The sequence below is a fragment of the Sapajus apella genome, unplaced genomic scaffold (assembly GCF_009761245.1).
Source record: "Sapajus apella isolate SASKATOON/1434 unplaced genomic scaffold, GSC_monkey_1.0 scaffold46, whole genome shotgun sequence".
NCBI classification, from domain to species: Eukaryota; Metazoa; Chordata; class Mammalia; order Primates; family Cebidae; genus Sapajus; species Sapajus apella.
In genome coordinates, this window is record NW_022436986.1 from 3,235,901 (window position 1) to 3,255,629 (window position 19,729).

A 19,729-nucleotide genomic window follows, 5' to 3' on the forward strand; every position below is an offset into this window, starting at 1 on the left:
CCTGGAGGGTGGCTGCAGCCCTAGGTCCTGGATTCCACGTGTGCAAAACATAATCTGCTGCCTAGCCCCTGAGGGCTTTCTGCAGGAAGTGTTTGCAGGCAGCTCACACCTTCCCTTCACAGCTGCTCTCACCTCCAGTCCTGCTTTCACTGGGGCCTTAGCCAGGATTGCCTTCAGGGACAATCCTCCCTGTAGGCCAGGCTCTATGTCCTTAAGCACCTTGGTGCAGACAGGGGAAGTAACTAGCCAAGGTCACAGTGATCATCAGCAGCAGATGCCAGAGTCAGTGCTCCTGACCTCAGCACTCCCCAGACTCAAGAGAGGGCCTCATGAAACCCTCAGTGCTCCATGTGAAGCCAGGCAGGCGGGTGGGTGGGAGGCATCAGACCCTGAGCAAACATCCCCTCCAAGCTGATCTGCCTCCACAGCATCCATGGTGCAGGGCTGAGGCAGGTCAGAGACAGTAGAGGGTCTGGGAGTAAAAGACAATATGTGGCATCCACATAAGGGGCCGTGCTGAGGATTGGGAATGGTATGTTCTGATTGGTGGAGCCCCCAGCGTGGGAGGCAAGATGGTGACCCCCCTCCCAGGGGTCCGAGGTCCCAAGACTATCAGCCAATCCTCAACCAGTGCAAGGGTCAGGTGATGCCTTGTCCACACACAGCTAGGTGATGTGTTGTGACAATACATTCTGATTGGTTAAGGTCCCATGAGGGAGATGCCACCTAACAGTTGAAAATTTAAAAGCAGCTGCCAGGAGTGGCTTCAATGATTCCCACCTTCACACAAAAGGAGACGCCAGTATGAGCAAAGGAAGCATGAAAATTTCTGTGGAGAACAGAGAGGTTCATCAGGTAAGGAGTAAGCCCAGGGATGCGTGGCTGCTCCAGACGGAATGTATTCCGAGCTGCAGGCAGCCTGGGTGTCACCTCTCACTCCCCTGGGGTACTGTAGAGGAAACTGAGGCCAGAGTACACTACCCTGGCCCAAGGGACACAGCAAGGCAGGTTGCTGGTGGGCCCAGAGCCCAGGCCCTGCATCCTCAGCCAGTTGAGCCAGGCTCTGGGCCACACCTCCTCCCACCCTTTTCATGGCAGCATCCTTGGCACCATCATCTGCACCATCATCGTTCAGGGAAGCCTTTGCCCCTGGGGAGCTTCAACAGGCTGCTGCGCCTGCCAAGCACCTGCGTCAGCCCCATCTCCTTTGATAGGACATCTTGGCGAGGGCAAAGTCACAATGAGAGGTGTCTCTGGCGGTGACCTGTCTAATGAGTCTTGTAAGGCTGGCAGAGGCCAGGGTGCTGGAGCTGTCACAGGCGTTCAGATCGCTCATTATCATCACAAAAAGCACCTCCTCATCATCAGGATTATCAAACGTGCCTGGTGTGGAGGGCTAATAACAGGCCCCACCTCGCAGCGCAATCACGGGCTTTAATAAAACATTACTCAGCCCGCAGCTGCCGGCCGCTGAGCAGGGTGCGAGGCCTCACCTCTCGCTTTTAGACCTAATTGCTTGATGCATATTTCATGAAGAATCCTGGGTAATAGTTATGTTAAATCGCTTCTTTTCATGATGAAATGACTTAAAAATACTTGCATATAATATTTATGCGGGAGAAGGAAGGAAATTGCCCTTTGGGACTAACGTGTGGGACCCAGTTATAGGACTCCAGACAGAGAGGGGATTTCTGGTTTACCTTAGCCTGAACGGTGCATGGGGAGCTGCTGTCCTGACCCAGATGTTCCCAGAACATTGGCCCTCAGCTCAAAACTGTCTAAGACTCCCCATGACCAATAGAGATGTAATGACATCCAGTACTTCAAGAGCCCCTACTGGGCACTTGGCTCTGAGCTGAGCTATTGCTGCATATTATCTCATTTAAACTGCAGAGCAATGGTGCTAAGTTGTTATGCTGATCACTGTTTACAGATGGAGAAACTGAGGCTCAGGATGCTTCTGTGCCTTGTTTCATGCAAGATGGTTAGGGCTAGGATTTGAACCTATGTTTGCTGAACTCCAAAGCCTGGCATTCAGAGCCCTGAACTTCCCACCACTGCCTCATCTTTCTCTCATCAGCTACCTGACACGATGGATCCAGGTGTGCAGGTGGGTCTTTGCGTTCTTTCTGCCCCCAAATCTGGCTTCCCCGAAGCTTGGTGAGAACTGGAGGTTAAGAATCCTGTCTGTCTAGGGCCGGGCGCGGTGGCTCAAGCCTGTAATCCCAGCACTTTGGGAGGCCGAGGCGGGTGGATCACGAGGTCAAGAGATCGAGACCATCCTGGTCAACACGGTGAAACCCCGTCTCTACTAAAAATACAAAAAATTAGCTGGGCATGGTGGCGCGTGCCTGTAATCCCAGCGACTCAGGAGGCTGAGGCAGGAGAATTGCCTGAACCCAGGAGGCGGAGGTTGCGGTGAGCCGAGATCGCGCCATTGCACTCCAGCCTGGGTAACAAGAGCGAAACTCCGTCCCAAAAAAAAAAAAAAAAAAAAAGAATCCTGTCTGTCCATTGTGATGTTTCCCAGCAGGCTGAGCCTTAGCCTGCTCTGTCCTCTGGGCACACACACATGCCTGGCACACAGTTGGGCACTCGGCCTGTCATCCATCCAATCCATTCCATCTGTTCATTTGTCCATCTGTCTGTCCATCCATCCATCCGAGTCTACCCAGAGCTGGGGCAATGAGGCCCCATGTGACCCCCCCTTCAGACCGTAAGCTCCTCAGGCTGGGGGCTGGCTGACCTTATCCCTGATTGTGGCCCAGCAAAGGGAGAAGCTCCCTACCCTGAGGCTGGACACAGTGCATGCTTTTTCTGGCCAGCACAGGTCCCAGGATGAGCCAGCGAGGACTGGCAGCGAGGACTGGCAGAGTGGGAAGGACAGGGGAGCTTCCAGAGGGTCATTCCTGCAAGGTCAGCACACAGGCACATGCTTTTCAAATCAGAAAGTCTCCCCATGGGAGGCCACAGGGAAGAATGGGTTAGATCCCTCTTCCCTTAGGACTTGAAAAGGACTTATTTCTGAGGCTTCTAAGCTGCCCAACTATCTCTGCCTAGGCCTAAATAAAACATGAATGTGAGATAAGTTCCCTTGCAAAATCATGGTCCTCTGAAGGGGTAAAGTGAGCACTGGCCCTGGCCTTCCCTACTCGGGCTCTAAGTGGCTGTGTCTCTTCCTTTTGTTGGGCCATTTTATTTTGGTATTCCCCCCGACTCTTTCTTATGACTTTATTTTCTATTACCCCAAAGAAGGTGGCACAATGCTGTTGAGCCATTTTAAACATTTAAATCTTACATCGTGCAAAGATTTCTGGGCCAGGTCAGTGGAAGGAGACAGAATGAGCTTGTGCATTTAAAGTGCGCTCAACCATCAGTTGTCAGATAATTCTCAGGGGAAGGAGGTGTCACAGGTGCCCTGGCCTTGGTGAGCAGGGCAGCGAGTGCTCACACTCTGAGCCCCGGGAGCAATGCCTCTGTGCTTGTCATTGGGGAGGGCCCTTGTACCCCCGCAGACACGTACTTGCTTCCAACAGGGTGGAGGCAAACACGGAAGCTTGTGCTGAACCAAAGCGAGTCAGGCCCAGCTCTAACGCTGACCTGCTGTGATGTGGGTGAGAGAGCCAGCCTGGAGGGTGACTGCGGCAAGCTACCTCCGTGGCCACTTACAAACCTGTAAAATGGGTAGTTTCTGCCAGAATCCTACCCAGGGGATGGCAATGCTGCCTCTTGAAAGCAGTGCCTTTATGACTCACAACTTCTGCTCTCCTCCCGCCATCTCTTTGACCTCCAGGGAAGTGGGCCATTTTGCTAGGTCTATGTGTCCAGAGAAACTCTCCTCCTCATACTCACGAGCGAGATGCAGCCACTCCAGCAACACTAGTGCCAAAAGATTTGAGCAGCACAGCATTACCCATCTTGCCAACTGTGGTTTTACTGCCAAGAGCTCTATGTACACCCTCAGAGAAACACCAAGAGATAGGCCTCCAGATTACAGGTGGGGAAACAGTCAGAGGGCTCAAGTGGCTGGCCTGGGACTATGCAGCCACCCAAGTGAGCAGTGAGGCTGAACGCAAGTCCACTGAATCTTCACAGAGCTGGGGTCAGTGTCGGCCTGCTAGGCAGACACTCTACCCCATTTTCCCTCAATTTGTGGTACACAAAGACGGGGTGGAGATCTGGGGCCCTTCTGAAGAGGTAATTAGGCCACTGTTTCAGTATCGCATTCAGTAAAGAGAGGGCTCTGCTCCTCTTAGCAGAAAGCAATCCCAAATGCATGGATTGCTGCATGGACCTGGGCTACCTCCTCATAGACACCACCACAACGCTGCGAGAGATGTGGCTTCCGCCAGCAAATATTTCAACAGTCCACCTCTGAGGTCCAATTACTCACCCAGAGCCCAGGCAGATAGCACTCACACAGAGCCTGGCCTGCCTTGGGCATGGCTGAGAAGACCTTAAATGCTCCCTTGGTCCATGACTGGACTAATCTGTGGCTTCCCAAGGAAGCTAGGAGGGCTGGCATACATGCAAGATATCCACTCCACAGATGAGAAGGCCAAGGGCCTGAGGGAGAAGCAACTGGGCCAGTCACACTGCAAGGCTATCAGGGCTTCCCGAGCCAGGGGACCAGGACGTCAGTGCATTTCATTGTGTGACTGGGTTCTGCCACTGTGTGAGGCGTGGGGCAGGGGGCATGGAGGCTCCTTCTAGCTGAGATGTTCTGCGAGTCAAGGGAGCTGGGATAAAGAAGCTCAGGAGGCCATGGGGACAACACCTGCATCCCGCCCACGGCTTCCAAAGCAGCCTTCACAGTGACAAGCCAAAGACACACACGCCAAGTTATTGTGAACAAATGTCTAGATGTAAATGCTGCTGAGCGAAATGACGTGATTTACAACCAAATAATTAGACTTTCAATAAACGCATCAGCAGCGATTAGCCTTCCCGAGACGCCTGGGCATTTCTCAAGCTCTAAGTTGGCGGCCCGGGGTGAAGGCCTTCAGTAAATCATGACAAAAAGCCATCTCTAGGCAGGAGAGCTGGCAGATGCCTCTCCTGGCGAACATGTAGAGGCATAAGGCTCGTTTCAGCACACAAAGCAGTAAGTATGTCAAAATGAACCCATTTTGGGAAGTTTTCTCAGGAGAAAATCAACACATTGTCAGACAAGAGGTTTTTAAACGATGAGGGCTCACAGTTGAGGGGAGTGAGCCTCCCATTACTGGAGGTGTGTAAGTGGGAAGGCAATGATGCTTGGTGGCGGGATCCCGCTGGATGCCTTTTGCAGTCCCCCGTCAGGGTTCCCACCAGCTCTCAGCCAAGTGCACATGGAAATGTGAGGAGAGTGGAGGCAGAAGTGGAGGGGGATGGTGAAGTGCTGCCAAAGCTTCAGGAAGGGGAAACAGGGTCTAGGGCGCTTTTCTTTTTTACCTCCAATTGGGGACTTTTCTAGGAACATGAAGGCCTATGTGTGCTGGAAATTTTTTTCCCCACTCTTCAGTCCTGGGCACCTCCCAAGGGGAGGAAGTTCAAACTCTGATCCCACTGATATCATTGGCTGGGCAAGTCCCCTCTCCCTGGGCCTTAGCGTCTCCCTTTGGAAAAGCTGGAAGGGGTCCCTTCAGTGCTGAGTTCTCTGTCGCCAGTGAGAGACATGCCAGGGTGGGTGGGGGCACCTCAGGAGGAGGAACAACACGGCAGGGCAGAATGAGTCCCCTCATGGAGGGAGACAGGCGGGTACGCTGGGCATAGTGGATCCTGGGCTTTCGGACAGCAAAATGACAAAAGCAGGCTTTGTATGCCTGTGCTACCAGGACGGATGGAATCCAGGCCAAGGGTAATCTCTTTCTACTGAGGACAAGGCCGTCGGAGCCCATATGCTTCTCAAAGCAGTGACTCTGACCTGGGGCAACTTCATACTCCCTCTTCCCTGGAGAATATTCAGCAATGTCTTGACACACAGGTGCTACTAGCATCTTGTAAGAGGCGGCCAGGGATGCTGCTGAATATCCTACAATACACAGGACAGCCCCCACCACAAAGAAAAATGTAGCCCAGCTTTCAACAGTGCCTACGCTAAAGCCATACCACTCACTAGACACCAGTGCCATGAATTCTTCATCCACAACATGGGAATAGCCAGAGTCCACCCCTGCAGCTGTGGTGAGGGGTAGATGAGAACCTCTACATGAAGTGAGAATGTCTGAAGAATCTTAGCTCATCTGGCCCCTTATGAAAGGGTTTAAGACACAGAGCGAAATCTGCCAAATGGCTTGGTTCCAGAGGGCTCCAGGCTGTTTCCAAGTACAGGAACCCCCAGTCCCACCTAAGCAGCACATGCGGGGAGATGCACTGCATCTGAGGGGGCTTCAGAGCAGGGACCACACAGAGGCTGGGCCAAGGCAGCCTTGGGGGAAGGCAGGGGAGGACTTAGAGCACACAATGGCTTTTATAGGCCAATGGGCACCAGCACCCTGGGGTCGACCCAGGCAGGGCTGGAGGGGGAAGCCTTGGAGTGCTTGAGGATGGTGCTGGATCCAGCCCAGGCTCAGGGCCACCCACACCTGTGTCTGAGTCCCTGCCCTGAGCTGTGCCCTGTCTGAGCTTCAGGTCACTCATCAGGGAAGTAGAGCTTTCACTGCTCACCCATAAGGATGACCTGAGGTCTGGACAGCAGGAAGTGAGGCTCGCCAGGTGCAGAGGTGCCACTGAGTGTCATTGGAGCCTGGTCACCCAGGTATACATCCGCATGCTTTGGTAGCCCCCTCTGATAAGTATGACATGAAATGGGGTTGGCAGCAGATTCCAGCTTAATGCATTTAAAAATTTTTAAACGAAGAACAGTGCCTTTCAGAAAATACGGATGCCCATGCAGGACTAGGGGCTCAGGCTCCTGGCGTGGGCCTTGTTCTCACTTGCTGGGCAGGAGCCACTGTGCGAGGGGCTGCCTGTCTGGTGTGTCTGGCTGGCTCTGTGCCGTCTGGGCTGAGCATCGAGCTAGGCTCCCCGTCTGTCCGCTCTGTCATTCATGGCTGTATTGGCAGCCCAGAAGTCATGGATAGCCAGGCAGGCCCTGGCTGCAGGAGCATCTCCTCCAGTTGGGTAGCTCGCCTAGCTGGGGTGGGATACCTGGGTTCTGGCCCAGCTCTGTCACTGGGTGACACAGGGAAGGCATTTACTGCCCTGAGATAGATTTCCTCAAACATCAAGTATTCTTCCATGACACGAAGGCACAGCATTGCACAAAGGATCGATATGAAAACAGAAAAGGAAGCTGCGCGTGGTGACTTACACCCGTAATCCCAGCACTTTGGGAGGCCAAGGCTGGAGAATCTCTTGAGCCCAGAAGTTTGTGAGACCAGCCCAGGTAACATCATGAGACTCCATCTCTGTAGAAAATTAAAAAATTAGGCGGGTGTGGTGGCTCATGCTTGTAGTCTCAGCTACTCGGGAGGCTAAGATGGGAGGATTGCTTAAGCCCGGCAGGCTGAGGCTGTAGTGAGTTGTGTTCATGCCACTGCAGTCCAGTCTGGGTTACAGAGTGAGACCTCATCTCGAAAAACAAAACAGAGAAAAAAATAAACAGGAAACTGGTCATAGATGGTCAATGGCATTTATTAAGTGCCTACTGTGTGCATTGCTCTGTATGCAACATTTCTGAGGGAGACAAGACACCAACCAGATACTTTGAGACCATTTGGTTCTTCAGTGTCATTTTACAGATGACACTGAGGCCCAGAGAAGGGTAGAGGCTAGCTCTTTTTCTGCAATGAAGCCCTTGCTCCATGACTCCACTGTGGAGGATTCTCTGGCAAGACCAGCAGACTGAGTCTGCAGTAATGCAGTGTGACAAGCTGGGGTGGGGATGTGGCAGGGGGAGGAGGATCCAGGGAGGGGTAGGAAACAGCAATGCCCTGCCTCCTCATTTCTCATCCTGAGTCACCTCATGGACCCTGGCCCTTGCTAAAGCAGGTGTTCACCCTCACCAGTCCTCCCGGCCCACCCGGGCAGGAGCCTGCCTCCTCACTAACTGACCAAGGGTGTTCACCAGCAGAGCAACAAAGCGGACTCACTACCCACAAAGCATCTGATCCAACTTACAGTTTTATTTAAGAAAAAAAGTAAGATGAGAAACTCAACAACAATCCTTATCAAAATCCCAATGTCATTCTTCACAGCAAAAGAAGAAACAATCCTAAAATTCATATGGAACCACAAAAGACCCTGAGTAACCAAAACAATGCTGAGGAAGAAAAGTTGGAGGCATCACGGTTCCTGATTTGAAATTATATTACAAAGCTATAGTAATCAAAACAGTATGGTACTGGCATAAAAACAGACATACAGACCAGTGGAACAGAATAGAGACTCCGGAAACAAATCCAAACATACATGGGTCAACTAATTTTTGATGATAGTACCAGGAAGACACAATGGAGAAGAGATAATTCCTTTAATAAATGGTGCTAAGAAACTAGAGTTCCACATTCAAAAGAATATCTTCTATTATACACAAAAATCAACTCAAAATGGATAAAAGACATAAACATAAGAACAGAAACTATAAAACTCTTAGAAGAGAGCCTAGGGGAAAAGCTCCTGGACAGTGGCCTTGGCAAAGACTTTTTTTGAGTATCATACCAAAAGTTCAAAATAAATGGGACCACATCCAAGACCCTGTACAGTAAAAGAAACAGTAAGATGAAATGGCAGACTACAGATTGGGAAAAAAATATGCAAACCATATATCTGATAAGGGTTTAACATCCAAGATTTATAAAGGACTCATACAACTCCACAGTAGAAAAACAAATAACCCGATTACAAAATGGGCAAAAGACCTGAGTAGACATTTCTTCAAAGCAGACATAAAAGAATGGCTGACAGGTATATGAAAAGATGTTCAACATCACCAATCATCAGGGAAATGCAAGTCAAAACCACTATGAGGTATCACTTCATACCCAGCAGAATGGCTATTATCAAAAAGTCAACAGATAACAAATGTTTGTGAGGATGCGGAAAAAAGGAAACTCTGTATACTACTGATGGGAATGTAGACTGGTACAGCCATTATGAAAAATAGTAAGGAGCTTTGTAAGGAAATTAGAAGTAGAACTACTGTATGACCTAGTGATCCTTTTTCTGGGCATATACCCAAAGGAAATAAAATCACTGTCTCATAAAGACATCTGCACGCCCATGTTCACTGCAGTGCCATTCACAACAGTCAGCTTATGAAAACAACTGAAGGTCCGTCAAGGGTGAATGGATAAAGAAACTGTGGTGTATGTATGAAAGAATACTATTCAGCCCTAAAAAAGATCTTGTCATTCACCACACATGAACAGGCCTGAAGGACATTAGGGTCAGTGAAATAAATCAGATACAGAAAGAAACATATTGTATAATTAATCTCATTTACCTGTGGAATCTAAAACAAATTCAAATATGTAGCGATAGAGAAGAAAACAGTGGGTCCTTGGAGCAGGGTGGGGAGGAGATGAGGGGATGTAGGTCAGAGGGTACAAAGGAACAGATATGCAAATGAACAAGTCTAGAGAGCTGATGCACAACTCGAGGACCACAGGTAATAAACAAATTGTACTTTACATGGGATTCCTGCTACATGAGTAGATGTTGGCAGCTCTAGACACACACACACACACACACACACACACACACACACACACACACACACACACTCTCTCACACACAGTAACTATGAAAGGCAAGGGATATGTTAATTTGCTTCACTATAGAAACCTTTTTTGTTTTGCTGTCATTTTACAGATGACACTGAGGCCCAGAGAAGGGTAGAGGCTAGCTCTTTTTCTGCAATGAAGCCCCTGCTCCATGCCTCCATTGTGGAGGATTCTCTGGCAAGACCAGCAGACTGAGTCTGCAGTAATGCAGTGTGACAAGCTGGGGTGGGGATGTGGCAGGGGGAGGAGGATCCACGGAGGGGTAGGAAACAGCAATGTCCTGCCTCCTCATTTCTCATCCTGAGTCACCTCATGGACCCTGGTCCTTGCTAAAGCAGGTGTCGCCCAGGCTGGAGAGCAGTGGTGAAATCATAGCTCACTTTGTAACCCCAAACACCTGGGCTCCTGTGATCCTGCCTCAACCACCCAAGTAAGCTAGGACAGGGGTACGCCACCATGCCTGGCTAATTTTTAAAACTTTGTATAGAAACAAAGTCTCAGCCAGGTGATGTGGCTCAGGCCTGTAATCCCAGAACTTTGGGAGGCCGAGGTGAGTGGATCATGAGGTCAGGAGTTCAAGACCAGCCTGGCCAAGATGGTGAAACACCGTCTCTACTAAAAAATACCAAAAATAGCCGAGTGTGGTGGCAGGTACCTGTAATCCAAGCTACTCAGGAGGCTGAGGCAGGAGAATTGCTTGAACCTGGGAGGTGGAGGTTGCAGTGAGCCGAGACTGTGCCACTGCACTCTAGCCTGGATGACAGAACAAGACTCCGACTCAGAAAAAAAGAGATTTTCTTACTAGCCTAATTTGGCAAATTTTGGTTATCCTTTGTCCATTATATATATTCCACCTTTTTTATTTTTTTATTAAAGGAAAAACTACTCTTGGTGAAAAAGAAAAGAAACAAGGTCTATGTTGCCCAGGCTAGTCTTCAACTCCCAGGCTCAAGCAATTCTCCCGCCTTGGCTTCCCAAAGCACTGGGATTATAGACATGAGCTACTGCATCCAGCCTGTAGTAACCTTCTTACTATCTGTATGCATTCTATAACATCATGGTGTATACCTTCATTATACACAATAAACTTTATTTGCAAAAAAGAAAGAAAATCCAGAAGGTCCTTTTAAAACTGCAAATTAAGACAGATCTGCCTGCTCAGAGGCCCCTGAATCTAACCTGAGGGTGGTTTTTCCTCCTTGGAATTTCAAAGGCATCTAGTTAACTGGGAACCACCCAGATAGTGTGCCAAGAACCTTTTGCAAATCATATGAATGACCGTGGTTCCTGGTGGAAAAACTCCCAATAGTTCCTGGGAATCCATGCCTTAGTTTCTTCATCTCTGAAATGGAGAATGGTTTACAGTATTCCCTGAAACCCACTGAAAGCTAAGCAAAGAGCTCAGAACTGAGCATGGGGGTCCTGGCTTCTGCCTTCTCAGGCCTTGGTTTCTCCATTTACATAACGAAGAGACAACCTTTGACGCTTGGCACATAGGAGATGCTTACGCCACATAGGAAGGAAGGAATGCTATTCAGGATATTAAACAAAAGGACTCACATTCATTATAGATACCCCTGAGCCCCAGGGCTGGAAGAGGAGTGCAGGTTTTTTTAAAAAAATAGTCTATTCAAGTGTACCCTAGAATGTCCACAAATACGCAGAGACTTACTTGTTCAGCCTATGGCTCCCTGGGTCTCTTTGTAACCCAAATCTGTTTTAAACATGCCCTCTAAGAGATTCTGATGCATGTTCAAGTTTGAGAACCACCATTCTAGCTTCATCTGATGATGGAAACTCCTCTGTAATAGCTGCAATATTTAGTGCCCAGCTTTGTTGCTTACCACCACCACTGCCAGAGAGCTCATTCCCCCCTAAGACAACCCCTTCCAAACTTAGACAGCTTTGCCCATGGTTAAGTTCTTCCATGTCCTGAGCTGAAACGTGACTAACTACAGCTTGCTGAGGTCAGCCCAGCTCGGAGTTCTAGCTTCTATAGGCCAAGGCCACTGCTTCTGCCCTAGGAAGGTGCCACAGAGACAGGAAGACCTGGGCTGCTCTTTTCCAGCTGTCCTCTAGGGCAGAATTTCCTGTCCTTTCCCATCTTGGTCGCTTCTGCTGCCCATTCCTCAGGCAGTCACCATATCTCACATAGTGGGAGCCAGCAACTGAACAGGGTCCCGTGGGGTCTGTCCAGCTTGGCCATCATTCCTGCTGGCTGGACACAACTCTGTCATGAACCCACGTGGACACGCCTGAGCTTCCGCTGAACTCCTTTTTGGGATGCTGACTTCCTGAGTCCCCCGCTGTCTTCTACCCACTCCCAAGTCCCAAGAGACAGGATCTTATTGACATGTAAGTGTCATCAGGTATAGTAACACTCATCTCTTGACCACACCAAATGGGGCATGGGGCTGAGAACCTTTCTGTGGGTGGATGGGATAGGGTCTTGCTTTGTTGCCCAGGCTGGAGTACAGTGGCACATTCATAGCTCACTGTAACCTCTAACTCCTTAACTTGCTTAAGTGATCCTCCTGCCTCAGCCTCCTGAGTAGCTTAGGACTGCAGGTGTGAGCCACCGTGCCTAGCTAATTAGTTTGTTTTTGTAGAGACCAGGTCTTACTATGTTGCCCAGGCTGGTCTTGAACTCCTAGGCTCAAGTGATCCTCCTTGCCTTGGCCTCCCAAAGAGCTAGGATTACAGGTGTGAGCCACTGTGTCCAGCTGGGTCCAAGAACTTTAAGAAGCAAAAGCCCACTGGCTTTGGCCACACTTGGAAGGTTTGAAAATGTAACTTTGAAAGGCCACTGTCAGTTCTTCGTAGTCTGGGTTCTGGGGGGCAAATCCTCTCATGTTGGACATTCATGCTGGCAGCTTCTTGACAACCTCTTTCCACAGGGTGGAGAATTTTCCCAAAATTAAATTTCTGGCTCTCTGCTCCCTAATGAAACTGATTTCTACCTTGACAAACAACAAAGCTTTCATTTTATTATTTGGCTTGGGTTTGACCACGTTAATTATTGCTGTTTTCTCCACCCAGCACGTCTGCAAGTAATCCAGTTCCACAAAGTTACTTATGGTAGGAATCGATTGCTTCCTGAAAGCACAACTCCCACAGAAGTAAAACAGGTAACCCTAGCTTCTTCAGAGATGACATTTTAGTTAGGATTGGAGTAATTCAGAACAAAAAAAAAATGTATTTTCCTAGCCTGAAAATCTGAACTCAACATGGGGTTATGCGAATATTTGGAGGCTGTGAGTGTGAAACGTCGGTGCCCAGGTCACACAGTCTCCTGCGTTTGCTGCCTCAGTGCTGTTACCATGGATGTGTCAGAATCATACACTGCCTCGAATTTCTCATCACTGTTATTGGCATCATTCTTCCTGCCTCTGAGTACACTCTGCAGATGCCTATTCAAGTCACTTCCTACCACCAGCTCTACCAGGAGCTAAGCCCGCCAGGCACCATGCAAATATGTTTCTCCCTGTGAGGCCATGTTCAGCCTTGGTGGGGCATACGCCTGTAGTACAAGGAGGAAATGACGGGCACATGGCTTGCTCTTTGGCAGACTGGGAGGCAGTGGGGAATTGTTGAATGGATGGAGGGCTGGAATGTAGAGCGCTGGTATGGCCATAGGTGAGAGCTCCTCATCTCTCTGAACCCTTCTCCTTCAGGGTAAAGTCAGGTTGCTGTGGAGAGCCAGAGAGAGCGGACTAGGGCTTCAGAGTGTACAAAATCGTGGTCCCGGACCATGATTGCATTTATGCCTCACAACGATCCTGAGATGTAGGAACTATTACTCTTCCCATTGTACTGATGCAGAAATGGAGGTCACACAGCTAGTAAAAAGCAGAATTGAAATTTGAACCAGGGAGGGATTCTGGCTCCAGGTGGTCTACCTTCTTAGCCATGATATGCTCTTTCTCTACTGAGCCAATTAAAGCACCCCCAAATAACTGAGGCATACAGAAGTCACACAGAAAACCTCAAGGCAGAGCTGGGACCAGAAACAGGTTTCCTAACCCCATAGCCAATGAGCTTCATCCCCTGCCTCATTAAAGAAAAAAAAAAATCTCTATTAGAGGCTGGGTGAGGTGGCTCATGCCTGTAATCCCAGCACTTTAGGAGGCTGAGGCAGGAGGATCACCTGAGGTCAGGAGTTTGAGACCAGCCTGACCAACATGGCAAAACTCTGTCTCTACTAAAAAAACACAAAAATTAGCCTGGTGTGGTGGCACACCTCCCAGCTACTTGGGAGGCTGAGGCAGGAAAATTGCTTAAACCAGGGAGGCGGAGGTTGCGGTGAGCCAAGATTGCGCCATTGCACTCCAGCCTGGGCGACAGAGGTGAAATCCCTCTAAAAAAAAAAAAAAAAAAAAAAAAAAAAAAATCTCTATTATAAAAGAGATTCACTGTGAAAAATCCAGAAAACACAAATCCAAAATAAACAAAAAGAAGATAAAAATCTGCCATTTCATCACCGCAGACAGTGGTTAAACACATTTTAGCATAGTGCATTCCTGTATTTTTCCCACACACATGCGTACATGCATGTGACATACAGTTACCGACTGGGCTGAACTTTGTAATCTGTTTTTATCATCATCATGGGTCATTTTGAATGTTCTGATTATTTTTCTCCTGAATAAAATCTCCAAATATTTCCTGAGTACCTACCATGTGCCAGGCCCTCTGAGGTTGTGAGACAGAAAGACATATTTCCAAAGGAACCCTCAGTCAAGAAATGTTCTAGCACATGACAAATCATTTCACACTATAACCATGAGGGTCAAAATCAGATGCTAGACGGCAAATTTAGAAAGCAAGGTCCCTGGGTTTGTGTACCTAGATATTTTCCTGGGGGAGTTTCTAGTAAAAAACTGGAAAATCTGCTAGACAAATTCTAGAAGAGCTGTAATGTTTTATGCACCTCATTTTTAACCTGGAAACGAAAACTGGATGACATTTTACAAAACAGAGAGAAGCTCTTATCACTTCCAAGGGAAAACTGGACAGCTGGCCACCCCAGCCAAGGAGGGACTATAGGAAGGAAGGACACTGCATAGGCCTTTCCTCTAATCTCCAACCTAAATGTCCTTATACTTAGCTGTTGCTTCCAATAACTTCCCCAGTCTTCTGCTCTCAAAAATCTTGTCATCTGAAGTCCTCCTCAACTGACCCCTCCTCAGGAAGGACTTCCAAGATGCCCCTAGTCAGACTTACTTTCTCCCTCCCTCGCTCTTTCTCTGCCACACCTCTGTCCATCACAGGACTTCCCTACCGCCCTGTCTCCTTGTCTAGACTGTGAGCTTAGAGTCTGACGTGTCTCTTTGTCTCCTCACCCGGCTGACAGCCCAGTGCACGATAAGAGCTCAGTGGTGAATGCCATGCTGCTGACTTGTCTATAAGCCCTGCCCTGAAATCTTGTGCTTAAAACATGGCAGGGTGATCTCCAAGCTGCCTGAGGCCATAAGCAGAGTGTGGATTTTCCAAAGGAAATGGCAAAAATAAAATAAAATAAAATTAAAATTAAAAAATGGTTTTAATTAAGGCATCTGTAATAAGCTGGCTTTGCCAAACCCAATTGTTTCTGATATTCCTCCTCTTGGGTGAAATAATCTTAAAAAAGATAGGAGAGGGGGAAGAAAAAAAAAAGCACAGCATTATTAAAAGTGGCAGAAAAGACTCGTGCTGGAAGAAGGATGGAAGCTGCTCACGGGGGAGCTGCCTAGAGAAGAGCAGGCGTCAGACACAGACCCGGTGACCGAAGGGCCTCTGCTCCAGCGGAGGGCAAGGGCGTGTGCATCCGAGTGGCTGAACACACAACAACACATCATTTTATAGCCCTAGCACTAGAGCTGCGGGAGCAAAGACGAGGGCCATAAAATTTGACATCTGATTTTATAAATCTGCCTTGAGAACTGAGAATGTCTGTGGAGAAAAGGAGAGAAGAAAATACCGTGCTTACGGGGCTCCGAAGGGTGATAACCCTGGGGTGGAAGCTGGGACATCTGGGGTCTCTCCCAGCAGCCTTCCACAGGACCTCAGGAAGGTCCTCTTCCTTTCCTCTGCCTCAGTTGACCCCATCAGAATGCCAGGGTCTTGACCTGGACGATTCAAGTCCCTTTGGGCTCTGACTGTCCAGAGGTCTGGGGAACAGTCAGGCCCCACCTTAACACTGGGATTTTACTGTGGGAAGTGAGTTGCTTCATGCCCCACCAAATGCCTCTAGGTCAGGGCCAGCCAGGTTTCCTCTGGGACCTTTGCATCTTTACCCAGCTATCAGTAAAATAAGCCCCTACAGCACAAAGACTCTGCAAACAACCCCACCTGCATCTGTGCAGCCTCTCAGAGTTTACAAGAGCTTCCACTGCCCTTGCAAATCCAGGCCCTCAGGGCTGAGAGGCTGAGGCTGGAAGTGACATGTTGGTGACCTCCTGGCTGGTGGGGAATGGTGGGATTGGGATTCGGGCTATGATCCCTGGGCTCCTGGTCACAGCCCTCCTCTCCTGCATCCACCCTTTCACTGAGGGCAGATGTGGCATCTGCAGCTGTCCTCATGGCCTTCCCTGCAGCACCCTGTATGCCTTCTCCCAAATCACCAACCAACTCATTCCCAGATGGCTTTTGCAAAAATATTGTTAAATAATTCAAATTAACAAGATGGTTAGAAGTGTGATTGGAAAGAAATGTTTTTCTCATTCCAAGAGACCACCCAGTGCCTCAAAAGGCAACTGTCCCGGGGCACGAGAGGTTTCCTGGAGACGGACAGGCAGTTGGAATGCTTCCCCAGTGGCGGGGCCGCACAGGCAGATTCATGCAGACTGATATGAGACAATTAAAAACCAGCTGGAAATGTAATCGGGGCTGCTCAGATGCTGGAGAAGACCAGGAGGCTCCGGTAAAACAAAGGGCAATGCTGCATGCCTGGCTCAGAGAGGAGATGGAGCTGGCCAGGGAGTGAACCCCAGCCTGTTAATGGGCACATCTGGCACTGCCAGGTTTGGGGCTGGTGCACTGGGCCGTGAACTGGGAGAGTGAGGTGGAACGAGTGCAGGCACCTCTTGCCTCTGGGTTTTGCACAGCAGTGGGAAGTGGGGAGCTGAGCTGGGGGGAGTGTGTTTTCCTGGGTCTTTTCCAGGTTTACGTTACAGCAGGGAGTGCCACCATCCACCCAGACGCTATGCAATCTGGATGTGGTCCTTGACTCCTCACTCTTCCGCCCCCCCTCATCAATTCTACCCCCACTTGCATCTCCTTCCTACTCCCACTGCCGTAGTCCTCCACTCCTGATCTATCGCACACCCAGGGCAAGATGGGGCTTCCTAAACCTCTCTCTCGCCAGCTTTGTAGGCCACCCGCCACTGGCCCCCGAATGGCCTCGGCCTCCTTCTTTGCTACCAGAAAGTCTCAGCATTATCAGCCTAGCACATGGGTGCAAATGGAGAACTGCTTTTTTATTTTTTTTTTAAGACGAAGTTTCACTCTTATTGCCCAGGCTGGAGTGCAATGGTGCGATCTCACCTCACCACAACCTCTACCTCCCAGGTTCAAGCGATTCTCCTGCCTCAGCCTTGCTAGTAGGTGGGATTACAGGCATGCGCAACCATGCCCAGCTAATTTTGTATTTTTAGTAGAAATGGGGTTTCTCCATATTGGTCAGGGTGGTCTCGAACTCCCAACTTCAGGTGATCTGCCTGCCTTGGCCTCCCAAAATGTTGGGATTACAGGCGTGAGCCACCATGCTCAGCCATGGAGAACTTTTAAGCTTAGCTGGAGCAAATGGCTGAGAAGAGTCAGGAAAGAACAGCAGTTCAGGAGCTGGGCAGGCTCAGCCTCTGCCCCTCCCTGACAACATGGCCTTAGACAGGTTTCTAAGCCTCTCTGAGCCTCTGCTTCTGCTTCTGTAAAGTAGGAGCAATGAGTTGCGCTTTCTTCACAACTGCTTGACGGCTGGACCCAGAGAAGAAACCAGACTCCTCCAGCTGGGTCATGGAGGCTGACACTGTTGGTTTCTAGCCAGACAGAACCAGCCCCTCTGGTTTCAGGTCTCTGGGCTTTTGCCATGTCACCACTGCCCGGGGAAGGTGTCTGAGGAATGCTGGGCATGGGGCTCATGGTCCCACGTCCTGTCAGAAAATCCAGCTTAGGTCCAGAGACCTGGTTGGGCATTGGCGGGCTTCTCAGTGCCTGCTGGAGAAGAAAGGGGGTGTTTCTACTCCGAGAGATCCCACAAGGCTGAAAGAGGCCTTGATCTGTGTTGTAATCGCATCTCTTTACTCATTAACTGTGATGTAATGTGAACACTAGTTTCTTTATTGGTAACAATGAAGGCAATGGTTGCTACTCTCCTCAAACATACGATCCCAGTGTGAAAGCTGGCTATTCCCAAATATCAGCCCCTGTGCTGGGCATGCTGACCTGTATCACTTCAGTCACACGTTACAGTAGCCCAGAGCAGGTGGTGGGGCAGGATTTACACCTGCTGTGCTAGAGAATAAACAGAGGGCTCAGAGAACAGGCAGAATTCACACTAGGGTCTGCCTGAATCCTTCAGAAAGGAAGAGTGCGAATCATGGTGACTGGTCTGGCATCCCACAACTAGTCACAGTCAGATCTAGGATTTGAACCCAGGTCTCCAGGGCATAAGCCCAGGGCTGTTCCTATACTCCCCACCCCCACGGCACCAGAATCACCAAAGGGCTAAGCTTGGAGTCCAGGAGAGGTGACAGTCTAATGTTGAGGGTGGTGTCCTTGGCAATGTTTTACCACCAGCAGGGCTCATTTTCTCTGTAGTTCTGAATAAAGGGAAATGTCATCTAATATTCCCCACAGTGTCCTCTCAACAGTGCACTCTCTTATCCTGCAAGGCATCTGCACATTCTAAAGTTCACTGTTCTCATTTAGTCCTCTGCAAAGAGTGTTTGAGGAGTCTTTGTTTTGCCTACAGCAGCGGCTACTAATTGTGGCATTTCCTTTAAACCTTTTAGAAGGAGAAAATATGAAGCATGTTAATAGGGCAGAAAGTTCATTTTTCCTCCATCAGCCCCGAAAGGACATGAAATCCTCCTCGTGTTAAGAGCAAAGAGGCAGACCCCTACTTCCCTCACCACCCCTGCTGCCCTGACTCAGGCTGGCTCAAATGCTGCTAGCAAACAGGGCTTGCTGGGAAAGCCAGAGGCAGGCAAGCTTCTTCCTCTCTGTGGGCCTCAGTATCTCCACTTGTTCAAGATATTGGACCAGAAAATCAAAAAAGTCTCTTTCTGTTCCCTAAACCCCAAGATTTCTGCTCAGTGTACTCCCAGAGCTGCTACCTTGACTGGCTGCAAACACGCTTCCCCTGAGATGAGGAGGCCAGGCCATAAGTTCGGAAGATGTGGCCAGAGAGCTGGAGGGGCAGCAGGATGGTGATGAAATAGGATACCTGCTGAGTGGTCACCATCTCCAGGTCCTGATGAGCAACTGGGAGGTCAGAGGAGTTCACTCACTCATCCAAGGTCACACCAAAGCACCATGAACAGAATGCAAGAGAGATGACAGATTCAAGAGCGGTTATCCAGGAGAGGGTAACCTGGATTGGACTCCAGCTCTGTGAGATTCTCCAGGATTCTTTCCAGTTGTAGCCACATAAAAATCTAGAACTCACCATCGTAAAGGAGAGTGAATGTGGGCATAGCTGGAGACGCCCACGTTGAACCCAATTTGCAAGGCGCTGGGCCACACCGAGGCCTTTCCCCAACAACCTGTGGCTCTCTGGTCTATAATAAAGACATTTGAGCTACCACTGATACAGCACTCACTATATGCAGGGCATATGCTAAGCACTTCACATATATTGTCTCTTTATTAATACACCTGTGAAACCCATTTTATAGATGAGGAAACTGAGGCTCAGAGATGTTCAGTCTCCTTGCCCAACACTACCCTGTTGGTATGTGGTAGAGTTGGGTTTCAAGGGCCTAAGCCAAGATCCAGAGCCATCGTCTTCACTGCTGTGCAGAGCTCCCTTTGCTGGGGGGTCA

At 49.4% G+C, this 19,729-nt stretch overlaps 1 protein-coding gene and 1 non-coding gene across 2 annotated transcripts in view; both read right to left on the minus strand.

The window, feature by feature from the left end:
• The window catches only part of SHB (SH2 domain containing adaptor protein B), a 149,958-nt gene that overhangs the window by 3,755 nt on the left and 126,474 nt on the right, over positions 1 to 19,729 (minus strand). The gene's annotated exons all lie outside the window — the stretch shown is intronic.
• LOC116524951 lies at positions 14,568 to 14,630 on the minus strand. Its single transcript, XR_004257547.1, has one exon. It is a non-coding gene; the product is annotated as a U7 small nuclear RNA (small nuclear RNA).